The 15,473-nt window shown below is 38.3% G+C and overlaps 1 protein-coding gene and 1 pseudogene across 2 annotated transcripts in view; both read right to left on the minus strand.

Moving 5' to 3' along the window:
• Positions 1–15,473, minus strand: part of RPS6KA3 (ribosomal protein S6 kinase A3) — a 1,133,953-nt gene that overhangs the window by 1,009,458 nt on the left and 109,022 nt on the right. The gene's annotated exons all lie outside the window — the stretch shown is intronic.
• LOC112919169 (U6 spliceosomal RNA) lies at positions 12,246–12,345 on the minus strand (annotated as a pseudogene).

The following is a 15,473-nucleotide window of genomic DNA, read 5'->3' on the forward strand; positions in this document are numbered from 1 at the left end:
ATGATTACTACACCAGGAAGATAAAATGATATCAAATGTGAACATACCAAACAAGATAGTCTTACAATATATAAAGCAAAACTAATAGAGCTGAAAAGAAAAACAGACAATTCAAAATTATAGCTGGGTACATCAAAGCCTCCCTTTCAACAACAGAACTAATATAGAAAATCATCAAGGATGTAGAAAATCTGCACATCACATTCAATCAACAGGATCTAATTGACATATATAATATTCCATTCAACAACAGCAGAATATTCCACTTTTTTTTTCAAGCACCCATGTAATATTCAACAGATACATTATATCCTGGGCCAAAAAACAATCCTCAAAAAACTTCAAAAAAGTGAAACCATACAGACTGTTCTCTCACCATATAAAAATCAAGCTAGATAAAAGAAAGACAGCAGGAAAATATCTAAATACATAGAAATTCAATTAATCTAAGTTCCCACTGCAAGAAACTAGAAAAGGAAGAGCAAACTAAACCCAATGCAAACAAAGTTGGTACAGCCAGTCTAGAAAATCGTATGTGATATGAACAGAGGGATAGACACACAGATCAATGTAATCGAATAGGGAAAGTAGAAAAAAGGTCCCAAATCAATATGTTTAATTCATTTTTTTACAAAGGTACATAAGCAAAGCAATTCAAAACAGGAAAAATAGCTTTTTCAAGAAATGGTACTGAAGCAACTGGACACAAATGAGGGGGCAAACCCCTTGATTTAATTAGTCCTCAGACATAAAAATGTAACTCAAAATGGATAATGCATCTAAATGTAAAACTGTAAAACTTTTAGGGAAACACAAGAAAATCTTCAGAATCTAGGGCTAGGCAAAGAGTTCTTATACCTGATACCAAAAATACAATCCATAAAAGTAGAAACTTAATAAATTTATCCAAAACCCCACATCACATCAAGTACATGAAAAAATGTTCAACATCATTGATAAATGGGGAAATTCTCATTAAAATCATAATGAAGTACTATCATATACCCATTAGAATGACTAAAAAACAGTGACAACACCAGATGCTGGTGAGGATGTAGAGAAAATAGAATACTCACACATTGTTGGTATAAATGTAAAATGATACAACCACTCTAGAAAACAGTTTGGCAACTTCTTTGAAAAACTAAACATGTGATTACCATACAAGCCAGCAACTGCACTCTTAGGTATTCACCTCAGAGAAATTAAAACTTTTGTTCACCCAAAAACCTATACCCAAATGTTCATAGCAGCTTTATTCATAATAACCAGCAACTGGAAACAATGAAGATGTCTTTCAACAGGTAAGTGATTAAACAAACTATTGTATATCTGTACAATGAATACTACTCTGCAATAAGAAGGAATGGACTACTGATACACAAAACAACCTCAAAAAATTTCTAGGGAATTATGCTGAATAAAAAAAGCCAATCCTAAAAGGTTACATGCTACATAATTCAATTAATAACATTTTTAAATGATAAAATTATAGAAATGGAGAACAGAATATGTATCAGGATAGGGACTGAGTGGAATCCTTGTAGTGATCAAACTGGTTTTTTTTTTTCTTGACTTAAGTAGTGCTACATGAACACATGTGATAAAATTATATTGAACTAAATGTACACACACACACACACACACACAGGAATGCTGGTAAAACTGGGGAAATCTGAATTAGACTAGTGGATTATTTCAATGTCAATATCCTCTGTGATACTGTAGTCTAGCTTTTCAAGATGTTACCATTTGGAGAAATTGGTAAAGAGTACACTGATTCCTCTGTACTATTCTTACAACTGCACGTAATGTACAATTGTCACAAAAAATATTTTTCGTTAAAAAAAGGATGCACAGGGCAGCCTGGGTGGCTCAGCGGTTTAGCGCCGCCTTAGGCCCAGGGCGTGATCCTGGAGACCTGGGATCGAGTTCCGCGTGAGGCTCCCTGCATGGAGCCTGCTTCTCCCTCTGCCTGTGTCTCTGCCTCTCTCTCTCTCTCTCTCTCTCTCTCTCTCTTTCTGTCTCTCATGAATAAATGAATAAAATCTTTAAAAAATTAAATCTAAAAAAGGCTACACAGAACTCACTGAGAGCAAGTAGAAAGTAATCTAGGCATTCTTTATCCTCCCTTAAACAAAGATTGGTATTTCTATTGGTATATATCCTCAGGACTTTCAAAACCTCTCATATTGCCACTTGTGTTTTGCCAACACATCCTCTATGAAGTAAAATGTACATAAGGCTTTGAAGTACTACGATTCTCAAGTAATATTAGCAGAAAGAAAAATATCTTCATAATCATGTCAGAGTAGAAAAAAGCTAAGGGTCTGAATCAATTGCCCATGGTTTCTCAGCAAAATATCAAACTCTTGAGGAACAGATTAGGCAGCAGTTTTAAAATAATTTTTTTCTTTTTCCTTTTTTCTTTTCCAAGATAATTTGATTCAGTGATTAAAATTGAGAATAAGGGAGGTGGGGCAAGATGGCAGAGGAGTAGGGTCCCCAAATCACCTGTCCCCACAAACTTACCTAGATAACTTTCAAATCATCCTGAAAACTTACGAATCTGACCTGAGATTTAAAGAGAGAACAGCCAGAACGCTACAGAAAGAAGAGTTTGCGCTTCTAACAAGTTAGAAAGGCAGAAGAAAAAAAAAAAGAATCAAGTGGAGAAGGGGACCCCGCGAGCAGCCCGGCTAAGGGCTGCGGCGAAAGCTTCCAGGAGAGGAAAGCCCAGTCCCCGAGAAGCAGGAACTTTAAAAATCCGCACCGGATTGTTCCCGGACTGAGAGGCATTTGCAGGGGCTCAGGCAGAACTGCAGGAGGGGCAGTGAGGCCTCTGAGTTCCCGGGGTCACTAACAGAGGGAGTGCGCCCGGAGGAGAGCGCGACACAGACTGTGGGCTCATCTCGGTAAAGGGATGGAGCGCGTGCCTGGCGGGGCCTCGGGAGCAACTCAGGCTGCGGCTCTGCCAGCTCTGCGTGGAGGGGGCTGTGCCCTGCTGCCTTCAGGAGCCTCAGCCCTGGGAGCACAATTCCAGCACCGCAGGCCCTGAATCCCAGGCCGCCGGGGGACACAGCCCAGTATCCGGCATTCCCCCCAGGACAGGCAGAGGCGGAGAGGCCACAGGACAGCGAGGATGCTCCTGCCGCAGGGCGCCCGCCACACTCAGAGCATCCAGGCCCCTGCAGACTGGGAGACTGCAGTAGTTACTGCTTGAGCTGACTCCAGGGCTGGAGAGCTGGCCGCAGCCAGTGTTGTTGCCCCTCCTGGTGTCACCCTGTGCCTGGGACGGAGCAGGGCCTCCAGGGAACAAGGGCCTCACAGGATAAACAGCTCCCACTGAGCCGTACACCTGGCAGCCGGCGGGGCAGCGCCCACAAGATGCACACACCTGAGAATCAGCAGAGGAGGCCCCTCCCAGAGAAGACCACCTTGAAGGACAGGGGAAGAGAAGGTTCTTGATCGAACAGCACTGGAAAGCTCCAGGGGAAGTTGAGTATATAGAACCAGAGGATACCCCTCCTTTTTTTTCCGACTACAACTCGTTTTTAGCCACTCTGCACTGAGCAAAATGACTAGAAAGAAGAACTCACCACAAAAGAAAGAATCAGAAACAGAACTCCCTCTCACAGAGTTACAGAATTTGGATTATAATTCGATGTCAGAAAGCCAATTCAGAAGCACAATTATAAAGCTACTGGTGGCTCTGGAAACAAGCATAAAGCATTCAAGAGACTTCATGACTGCAGAATTTAGATCTAATCAGGCCGAAATTAAAAATCAATTAAATAAGATGCAATCCAAACTGGAGGTCCTAACAATGAGAGTTAATGAGTTAGAAGAACGAGTGAGTGACATAGAAGACAAGTTGATGGCAAGGAAGGAAGTGGAGGAAAAAAGAGAAAAACAAAAGACCACGAGGAAAGGATAAGGGAAATAAATGATAGCCTCAGAAGGAAAAATCTACCTTTAATTGGGACTCCAGAGGGCACCGAGAGGGACAGAGGAACAGAAAGCATATTTAAACAAATCATAGCTGAGAACTCCCTAACTTGGGGAGGGGAACAAGCATTCAGACCCAGGAGATACAGAGGTCCCCCCCAAAATCAATAAAAACCATTCAACACCTACACATTTAATAGTGAAACTTGCCAATTCCAAAGATAAAGAGAAAATCCTTAAAGCAGCAAGAGACAAGAGATCCTTAACTTATATGGGAAGAAATATCAGATTAATAGCAGACCTCTCCACAGAGACCTGGAAGGGCAGAAAAGGCTGGCAGGATATATTCAGGGTCCTAAATGAGAAGAACATGCAACCAGGATACTTTATCCAGCAACCTCTCATTCAGAATAGAAGGAGAGATAAAGAGCTTCCAAGATAAGCAGAAGCTGAAAAAATACGTGACCACCAAACCAGCTCTGCAAGAGATATTAAGGGGGACTCTGTAAAAGAAAGAGGAAGCTCCACACAGTTTTCCAGAGTGGCTGCATGTTCTCATTCATTTGGGGAATATAAATAATAGTGAAAGGGAATATAAAAGAAGGGAGAAGAAATGTTGGGAAATATCAGGAAGGGAGACAGAACATAAAGACTCCTAACTCGGGGAAACGAACTAGGGGTGGTGGAAGGGGGGAGGAGGGCGGGTGTTGGAGGGGAATGGGTGACGGGCACTGAGGTGGACACTTGACGGGATGAGCACTGGGTGTTTTTCTGTATGTTGGTAAATTGAACACCAATAAAAATTAATTAAAAAAAAAAAAAAAAGAAAGAGGAAGCCCAAAGAAATAATCCACAAAAACAGGAACTGAATAGGTATTACAATGGCACTAAATTCATATCTTTCAATAGTAACTCTGAACGTGAACGGGCTTAGTGAATCCCATCAAAAGACACAGGGTTTCAGACTGCATAAAAAAGCAAGAATCATCTATTTGGTGTCTACAAGAGACTCATTTTAGACATAAGGACACTTCCAGCCTGAAAATAAAAGGTTGGATAACCATTTACCATTCAAATGGTCCCCAGAAGAAAGCAGGGGTAGCAATCCTCATATCAGATAAATTAAAGTTTATCCCAAAGACTGTAGTAAGAGATGAAGACGGACACTATATCATACTTAAAGGATCCATCCAACAAAAGGACTTAACAATCATGAATATTTATGCCCCTGATATGGGAACTACCAAGTATATCAATTAATAACCAAAGTAAAGACATACTTAGATAATAAGACACCAATACTGGGAGACTTCAACACGACACTTTCTGCAAATGACAGATATTCAAAGCACAACATCTCCAAAGAAACAAGAACTTTAAATGATACACTGGACTAGGTGGATTTCACAGATATTTACAGAACTTTACATCCAAATGCAACTGAATACATATTCTTCTCAAGTGCACATGGAACTTTCTCCAGAATAGACCACACACTGGGTCACAAATCAGGTCTCAACTGATACCAAAAGATTGGGATTGTACCCTGCCTATTTTCAGACCATAATGCTTTGAAACTTGAACTCAGTCACAAGAAGAAATTTGGAAGAAACTCAAACACATGGCAGTTAAAGAGCATCCTGCTAAAAGATGAAAGGGTCAACCAGGAAATTGGAAATGAATTAAAAAGATTCATGGAAACTAATGAGAATGAAGATACAACCATTCAAAATCTTTGGGATACATCAAAAGGAGTCCTGAGAGGGAAATACATAGCAATACAAGCATCCCTCAAAAAATTGGGAAAAAACCTCAAATACACAAGCTAACCTTGCACCTAAAGGAACTGGAGAGAGAACAGCAAATAAAACGTACACCCAGCAGAAGAAGAGTTAATAAAGATTTGAGCAGAACTCAATGAAATAGAGACCAGAAGAACTATGGAACAGATCAACAAAACCAGGAGCTGGTTCTTTGAAAGAATTATTTAGAAAGATAGATAAACCATTAGCCAGCCTTATTAAAAAAAAAAGATAAAAGACTCTAATTAATAAAATCACAAATGAAAAAGGAGAGATCACAAGCAATACCAAGGAAATACAAATGATTTTAAAAACATGTTATGAGCAGCTATACGCCAATAAATTAGGCAATCTAGAAGAAATGGACTCATTTCTGGAAAACCACAAACTACGAAAACAGGAACAGGAAGAAATAGAAACCTGAACAGGCCGATAACCAGGGAGGAAATTGAAGCAGTCATCAAAAACCTCCCAAGACACAAAAGTCCAGGGCCAGATGGCTTCCCAGGGGAATTCTATCAAACGTTTCAAGAAGAAACCATACCTATTCTACTAAAGCTGTTCCGAAAGATAGAAAGGGATGGAATATTTCCAAACTCGTTCTATGAGGCCAGCATCACCTTAATTCCAAAACCAGACAAAGACCCCACCAAAAAGGAGAATTATAGACCAATATCCCTGATGAACACAGATGCAAAAATTCTCAACAAGATACTAGCCAATAGGATCCAACAGTACATTAAGAAGATTATTCATCATGACCAAGTGGGATTTATCCTCAGGATGCAAGCCTGGTTCAACACTCGTAAAGCAATCAACGTGATAGATCATATCAACAAGAGAAAACAAGAACCATATGATCCTCTCAATAGATGCAGAGAATGCATTTGACAAAATACAGCATCCATTCCCAATCAAAACTCGTCAGAGTGTAGGGATAGAGGGAACATTCTTCAGCATCTTAAAAGCCATCTATGAAAAGCCCACAGCAAATATCATTCTCAATGGGGAAACACTGGGAGCCTTGACCCTAAGATCGGGAACAAGACAGGGATGTCCACTGTCACCACTGCTATTCAACATAGTACTAGAAGTCCTAGCCTCAGCAGTCAGGCAACAGAGAGAAATAAAAGGCATTCAAATTGGCAAAGAAGAAGTCATACTCTCCCTCTTTGCAGATGACATGACCCTGTACATAGAAAACCCAAAAGACTCCACCCCAAGATTGCTAGAACTCATACAGCAATTCAGCAGTGTGGCAGGATACAAAATCAATGCCCAGAAGTCAGTGGCATTTCTATACACTAACAATGAGACTGAAGAAAGAGAAATTAAGGAGTCAATCCCATTTACAATTGCACCCAAAAGCATAAGATACCTAGGAATAAACCTAACCAAAGAGGTAAAGGATCTATACCCTAAAAACTACAGAACACTTCTGAAAGAAATTGAGGAGACACAAAGAGATGGAAAAATATTCCATGCTCATGGATTGGCAGAATTAATATTGTGAAAATGTCAATGCTACCCAGGGCAATTTACACATTTAATGCAGTCCCTATCAAAATACCATGGACTTTCTTCAGAGAGTTGGAACAAATCATCTTAAGATTTGTGTGGAATCAGAAAAGACCCCGAATAGCCAGGGGAATATTAAAACAGAAAACCATAGCTGGGGGCATCACAATGCCAGATTCTAGGTTGTACTACAAAGCTGTGATCATCAAGACAGTGTGGTACTGGCACAAAAAAAGACACATAGATCAATGGATCAGAATAGAGAACCCAGAAATGGGCCCTCAACTCTATGGTCAACTAATATTCGACAAAGCAGGAAAGACTATCCACTGGAAAAAGGACAGTCTCTTCAGTAAATGGTGCTGGGAAAATTGGATAGCCACATGCAGAAGAATGAAACTAGACCATTCTCTTACACCATACACAAAGATAAACTCAAAATGAATGAAAGATCTAAATGTGAGACAAGATTCCATCAAAATCCTAGAGGAGAAAAAAAAAATCCTAGAGGAGAACACAGGCAACACCCTTTTTGAACTTGGCCACAGTAACTTCTTGCAAGATACATCTATGAAGGCAAGGGAAACAAAAGCAAAAATGAATTACTGGGACTTCATCAAGATGAAAAGCTTCTGCACAGCAAAAGAAACAGTCCACAAAACTAAAAGACAACCTACAGAATGGGAGAAGATATTTGCAAATGACCTATCAGATAAAGGGCTAGTATCCAAGATCTATAAAGAACTTATTCAACTCAACACCCAAGAAACAAACAATCCAATCATGAAATGGGCAAAAGACATGAACAGAAATCTCACAGAGGAAGACATAGACATGGCCAACAAGCACATGAGAAAATGCTCCACATCCCTGGCCATCAGGGAAATACAAATCAAAACCACAATGAGATACCACCTCACACCAGTGAGAATGGGGAAAATTAATAAGATAGGAAACCACACATGTTGGATAGGATGTGGGGAAAGGGGAACCCTCTTGCACTGTTGGTGGGAACGTGAACTGGAGCAGCCACTCTGGAAAACTGTGTGGAGGTTCCTCAAAGAGTTAAAAATAGAACTTCCCTACGACCCAACAATTGCACTGCTGGGGATTTACCCCAAAGATACAGATGCAGTGAAACGACGGAACACCTGCACCCCGATGTTTATAGCGGCAATGTCCACCATAGCCAAACTGTGGAAGAAGACTCGGTGTCCATCAACAGATGAATGGATAAAGAAGCTGTGGTCTATGTATACAATGGAATATTCCTCAGCCATTAGAAACAATAAAGCCACCATTTGCTTCAACGTGGATGGAACTGGAGGGTATTATGCTGAGTGAAGTAAGTCAATTGGAGAAGGACAAACATATGGTCTCATTCATTTGGGGAATATAAAAAAATAGTGAAAGGGAATAAAGGGGAAAGAAGAGAAAATGAGTGGGAAATATCAGTGAGGGTGACAGAACATGAGAGACACCTAACTGGGAAATGAGCAAGGTGTTGTAGAGGGGAGATGGGCTGGGTGACAGGCACTGATGGGGGCATTTGATGGGATGAGGCCTGGGTGTTATGCTATATGTTGGCAAATCAAACTCCAATAAAAATATACAAAAACATAAAATAAAATTGAAAATAAAAAAGTCGGGATCCCTGGGTGGCTCAGCGGTTTAGCACCTGCCTTCGGCCCAGGGCATGATCCTCGAGTCCCAGGATCGAGTCCCACATCAGGCTCACTGCATAGAGCCTGCTTCTCCCTCTGCCTGTGTCTCTGCCCCTCCCCCCTCTCATTAAATAAAATACAAAAATCAAAAGTTGAAAAGAGGTAGTAGACAGGCTCCTAGACTTAAGTGTCAAATCCACTGTTCTCTGTGTGAGTTTGGGCAGACCAACTCAATCTGTTTGCATCTCCATTTCCTGGTAAAAATTAAAGCATTACAGAAACCCCAAGATCCAGCTTGAAATTATTGTATGATCCTTTGAAATTTGAAATGTTGATGAAAGTAAAGCTAATGTTGTTTCATCCCATTCCTTCATTAGACTTAATTTAATAAGGTTCTCCATGGTAACTTCAATTGGCAATCCAAGCATTCCCTTCAGCTGTGTAAATTATGCCCCTAATTCCAATATAACTGTTCAGGTTTCCTTACCAAGTCTCTAAGTGCAAATTAACTTTGAAGCAGCTTTCCAATACAGGCTCCATTACAATTCATACCAAACTGGTTCTATCGGCTTCAGATTTTTCTCCTTAATTTTTTTTCAGACACATGGAGTATAGTTTTACTGTTATTTTTATCCATTGCCTTTAGAGCTCTCTTTCTCATTCATTCCATCGAATGAAAGAATTTTAAAGTGTAAAGACACTGGAGAGAGGTTCAATCATATAGCAGCTTCAAGACTTAGGGGCTAATGCTTTTGGGGATCTTGCCTAATGGTATTCTGGGACTCTGATCTCACTATTGTCAAGATATGTGCAAAATGTCTTTGTTATATAACTCTTGCTTTAACAGACCACTCAGTTCCTTGAGAAAATCTAGACGAGGCAAACTCTCAGTGGTATTCATCTCTTCTTACAACCTGATACCTATCCTCTGCCAAAAACCTTAAGTACCTTATTGAATCTCCAAGTCAGAGCCTATTTTTCAAGGGGAAAACCTGGTTGTTGACCACAACTCAATGTATGGTATCCATTCATGCCTTTGTGAGGTGCCTATTATGAAACTAGTCTGCTGTATTAGTCACGATTTCTACATTAATGTTTAACAAAGCAAATCCCTGCCCCTCCTCCATTTCTCAGTGGGTTACAACCATATAAATACAATTATCTATTCCTCTCTTATAGTTCTACAGATCAGCTGTTGGTCAAATGGACTGGACTACACTTGTCTAGCTTGGCTCCTGGCTGTGAGTGACTACATGTCTATTTTGCACATCTCTTTATTCTGTTAAACAGTTAATGTGTTTTTCACGGCAGAGGATAGGTTTGCAAGAGGGCTGGCAAGAACTTTCCATGTTTCTTTAAAGCCTGTAGCTGAGGGGCACCTGGATGGCTCAGCGGTTGAGTGTCTACCTTTGGCCCAGGTCGTGATCCCAGGGTCCAGGGACCATGTCCTACATTGGGCTCTGTGCATGGAGCCTGCTTCTCTTTCTGCCTATGTCTCTGCTTCTGTGTGTCTCTCATAAATAAATAAATAAATAAATAAAATCTTTAAAAAAAAAAACCCTATAGCTGAAAACTGTCATACTCTCAATTCTGCCCACATTTTATTGACTAAAGCAAATCATATGACCAAGCCGAACATCAGTGCACAGAGGAAGTATATTCTATATATGGAGAATCCATGACAAGGACAGGGAGGGAAAGAAGAATTGTAAACAAATAATACCACAAGTCACTTCTGCTTACTAATTTAAAGAGAAAAAAAGTAAATTCAACTACTATTACTCCAATATGTTAAAGTTATTTCTTTTTCACCTTTCTGTTAGTGAGAATCTGGGCTTTGGAAGAATACTCTCAGTTCCAGTGATCTTGTCATTCTTTCTCCCTGCCTAGACTCAGAGAGCCTAGTCCAACAGCCTGGGCTGACATTCTAGTGCTCCTAAGGTGTAAGGTGAGAAAGAGCCACTGACTTGGAGATCCAGTGAGGATATTTAGCTTTTGGTGCAGGGATGGGGGATCAGATCACGTGAGGAGATGAGTACCACTGAGAGTTTTCCTAGCCTTGATTTTCTCTAAAAACTGGGTGGCCTAATCAAGAGTCACAAAAAAGAAAATTTTGTAATGTATCAGGGTAACTCTTGAGAAGAGTGAGATGTGAGTCCCAGAAGAATATTGAGCAAGATCCCTCAAAAGTGCTAGCAGGTAAAAAACCTTGAAGCTGCTGTATGATTGATAAATTCTCTAATAAGGTGTCTACACCTTAAAATGAAAAATAGCTTTTCTGCACTCCTAGTTCCATTCCCTCCCATTCTCTCAACTGAGATTCAAAAAGACATAATTGTTTTCAGAGAATGTTAGGTCAGAGTTTGCACATATCTTTGGCTGAAGTGTGTCATTGACTACCAACACTTATCAGGCTCAGAACAGCCACTAAGGAATATTTTGGAAACTTGAGGGGGGATTTTTATTTTTCACAATGAATTGATGATAGCACAGGTATTTGGTAAGCCAGGGATGATAGATCTCTTACAATGAGCACTACACTGAACAACAACTATTCTATATTCTACATAAGTTTTTAATGTCTTATCAGTCTTATAGAAGAAAATCCCATTTGTAAGTATTTATACCTACAACTTAACTCCATGACACACAAAGTGTTTTTTGCAAGGTGTTAATTTGCACTTAATTTTCTAGAAATACAACTTTTGTATAAATTACAGTTAGACTGTATTTGTTTCCTGAGCTTTGTTTGAAACTTTACTAAGGGTTGTGTACCTTTCAGGAAACCCATGTCCCTAAGGCAATGCTGCATATATAGTTGAGTCATCAATACAACACACCTGCATCATTCTGCAGCTGTAGCTGGTATAGTCACATTGGTTATAATAAAGGATCCAAGCAATAAACATCATGTTTTAAAGTGTAGTCATGCCTAAATGCATATTGAAATATATTATAAATTTCATATTTCTATGTAGGGTATTATATTTAATAAAACATTGAAACTACTTTCCTTTTATTTCTCCTTTATATAACAGTTCATGTATTTTACTGCTTTTTAAAAACTTATCTACATAAGCATATTACATATGAATTACATTTCATGGTAGTAAAGAGCATCTACAAAATTATTCGTTATAAAAAGGGAACAGGTTTTGATAGATTTGAGAACCCTCCTCTATGCCATCCTACTGTTTGTTTTCCCCCTATCTTTTCTTTTAAAATAATGCATAGTCACTGTAACTTTTTTGCATTTATTTTATTAATTATTAATTTCATGAGATTCACTCACTTTGTTTTGAATATTGGTAGTTTTAATATGGAATACTTTATGAATTTGCATGTCTTCCTTGCACAGGGGCCATGCTAATCTCTGTATCATTATAATTTTAGCATGTGTGCTACTGAAGCAAGAACTTGGCAATTTTTAATATTTTCATTCCTGTATGATATTCCACTGTAAAAAAAACCTATAATTCACTTATCTATACTACTCTTATACCCCCAGTTTTAGTGAGAAATAATTAGCAAATATCACTGTGTAAATTTAAGGCTAACAACATGATGGTTTTCAGTGTCAGTTCTTGATTAACTATTTAGAATTATAAATTAATAAAATCAAATTTAATGAAGCAATCCTGATAAATGTCTAGGTTATCGTCAAGTCCAAAAATTCAAGTGTCAAGAATTTTTTCTCTTAAGTATGTTTTGTACAAAATGTTTGTTTTTTTAAATTTATTTATTTATGATAGTCACAGAGAAAGAGAGAGAGAGGCAGAGACACAGGCAGAGGGAGAAGCAGGCTCCATGCACCAGGAGCCCGATGTGGGACTCGATCCCGGGTCTCCAGGATCGCGCCCCGGGCCAAAGGCAGGCGCCAAACTGCTGCGCCACCCAGGGATCCCTGTACAAAATGTTTTTGATCCCATTCCTTTTCTCCAGGTTTTCCCTTCTCTAAGTCATTATTATCTTACTTATGTCTTAGTCCTAATCAATATGTGTTAAAAGATCTTTCAGATGGCACCTGGGTGTCTCAGTTGGTTAAACATCTGACTCTCAATTTCAGCTCAAGTCATGATCTCAAGGCTGTGAGATAAGCCTCAAGTCCAGCTCTGCACTGGGCATGGAGCCTGCTTAAGATTCTCTCTCTGCCCCTCTTCTCATCTCTCTTGCCCCTCCCCCCCACAAGAAAGAACAAAACCACGAGCTAATCTGTATTTGATCCAATAGAAAATCATTCTATAATAATTTGAGTGCTTAAAACAGTCAAATTTTCTGGTTTCTTATTTCATTACTTCTGTCTTTAAAGTTATATCTGACTTTTTTTTGCCTATCTCTGAAAAGGTCCTATTCCTTTCTTAATGAATGTTTAATTTTTGTGATCTGGATTAAGATCATTGCTTTGGAAAGAAAGCATCTTTATTATATCTGATTCATCCTATATGAGTTTCATCCCAAATTATCTTCCTCTACACCAGCCAAACATATTACTATATGCTAGGCCAAATGTTAAATACTGGATATGAGGGAGGTAAAAAATTAATCTCCATTTCTGCTTTCAAGGAGCTTACCCTCATTGTTACATCAATTTGCATCCCCATTTCTTAACAAGAAATAGAAGACAACTGTATTTGTATACATAGCAATATCATTAAAAGGCTACACACCAGCACATCAGTGTCTCACACATTGTTTAGTTCTTAGTATCATGGTTTGACATTTTCAGAACTCAGTAGAACCTGAAAAAAATAAGACTACAGAGTATCTGTAAGTGTCCAAAGCCAGCACTTTAAAAAATGGAACTACATGTCATGAAAGTATTTTTGAATAAAATGAACTGCTTGTGCATGTCATTTAAATTGCCATTGCTTTCCTTCTCTATTTATTGTTCAATGATTATATATGAACCCAGGCCAAAGACGTAAGGTTCAAATAATTATTGCCTAGGAATGGGAGGGGATCTCAGTTTTGCAATAAAATAAATAATGGGTCTATAAAGATTACCCATATATTTGTATGTCTTTGTCTGGAACTTACGCTTTAGTCCAATTTATAAGCAAAAATTATGCCATCTTAACAGATGGCCCTACATGTAAATAACCCAAAGAACAGAAAGAATTGGTAGAGTATTACTAGGGATCTTCAGAAAGAAAGAATAGGGATGCTCAGAAAGAAAGAATAGGGAGCAACTATATAAACTCAGAGATTTATGCTAAGTATTTATTAGAATCACCTGCAGAGATTTAAATTTTTATACCAATGATTCAAATTTAGCTAATCTGGGGGAATGGCTTGGGTACTGGGATTTTTTAAAAGTTCCCCAGTAATTCCAAGATACAGCCAGTGTTGAGGCCTGCTGCACTAAACAAAACCTACAATACAACTCTATTACCAGTCATATTTAAGTGAATATTTAAGATCAATTATTTGAAAGATAATTTTCTCAAAGCAAAAAGCAATTCTGTCAGCATAAAAAACATTCTCCACACCTGTAGATAATACACAGTTTATTCCTGACTATTGATAACTCATTTTATCAAGATTATATGTCTTTTCACATTTTTAAAAAAATCTGACATAGACTAATTAAATGCAATAAAAACAGGTACTTCAAAATGTCAGTGAGGTGCTAAAGTTCCATTATTATGCTATAACTCTAAGTATGCATTTTTCTAACTGCTAAAACTTTCATGGACATATTTTATGCTGAGAGTTTAGGCAGGGTTAGAGAGGACAACAAATAGTATCGTGGCTTTCCTCAAACTATTTAGATTACTGATATAATAATAAAAGCGTTTTTTTGTTTTTGTCTCATTACCCAAATCTGTATCAGTTTAAAGATTAGTCATGTTAATAGCTAAGTAAAATCTTGATACAGGATGTCTAAAACAAAGGTCATTCCAATTGAGGGAGTGAAATAGTTGTGATGTATGCAATTCTACTTCAGCTCACCCCATTTGGAATCACTGAAAGCTAACTCCGTATAATTCTATGCTACTCATAATTGGGTCTGAAACAAGCAGCACAGGCAACATTTGGGAGTTTGTTAGAAATGCAGACTGTCAGGCCCCTCCCAGACCTACAGACTCAGAATTTGCTTTAACAAGATCCCCAAATGATGTACACTAAGGTTCCATGACCACTTTTGATGATTTGTATTCACATGAAAGTCTGCATGACCACCTGCCCAAATTCTCTAAATTTGTCGAGTTACCAAAAAGCATATTTTAAGTAATAGTGTTGAATTTATCTAATTAATATAGTCAATACCTATATTCTTCTTAGCAGCATTTTAAGTAATGTATAGTTGGCCAAAAGCTAAAGGTCATTGAATAGTATAGTATTCTATGAACCTATTTTTAGCAACATATTTATAAGGAAGATAAATATGAATAAAATGACTTAATTATATTCTCAAATATAAGTATATTAATAAAGGATACGTTCATAAGTGTATTCATTTAATGTATATTCTTAGTCTTTGAAAACAAATATTTTTTGGTAAATTGCTAAATTTGGAAAACTGGTCATTTGGTGAAAT

Source organism: Vulpes vulpes, chromosome X (assembly GCF_048418805.1).
Source record: "Vulpes vulpes isolate BD-2025 chromosome X, VulVul3, whole genome shotgun sequence".
In the NCBI taxonomy this organism is placed as follows: Eukaryota; Metazoa; Chordata; class Mammalia; order Carnivora; family Canidae; genus Vulpes; species Vulpes vulpes.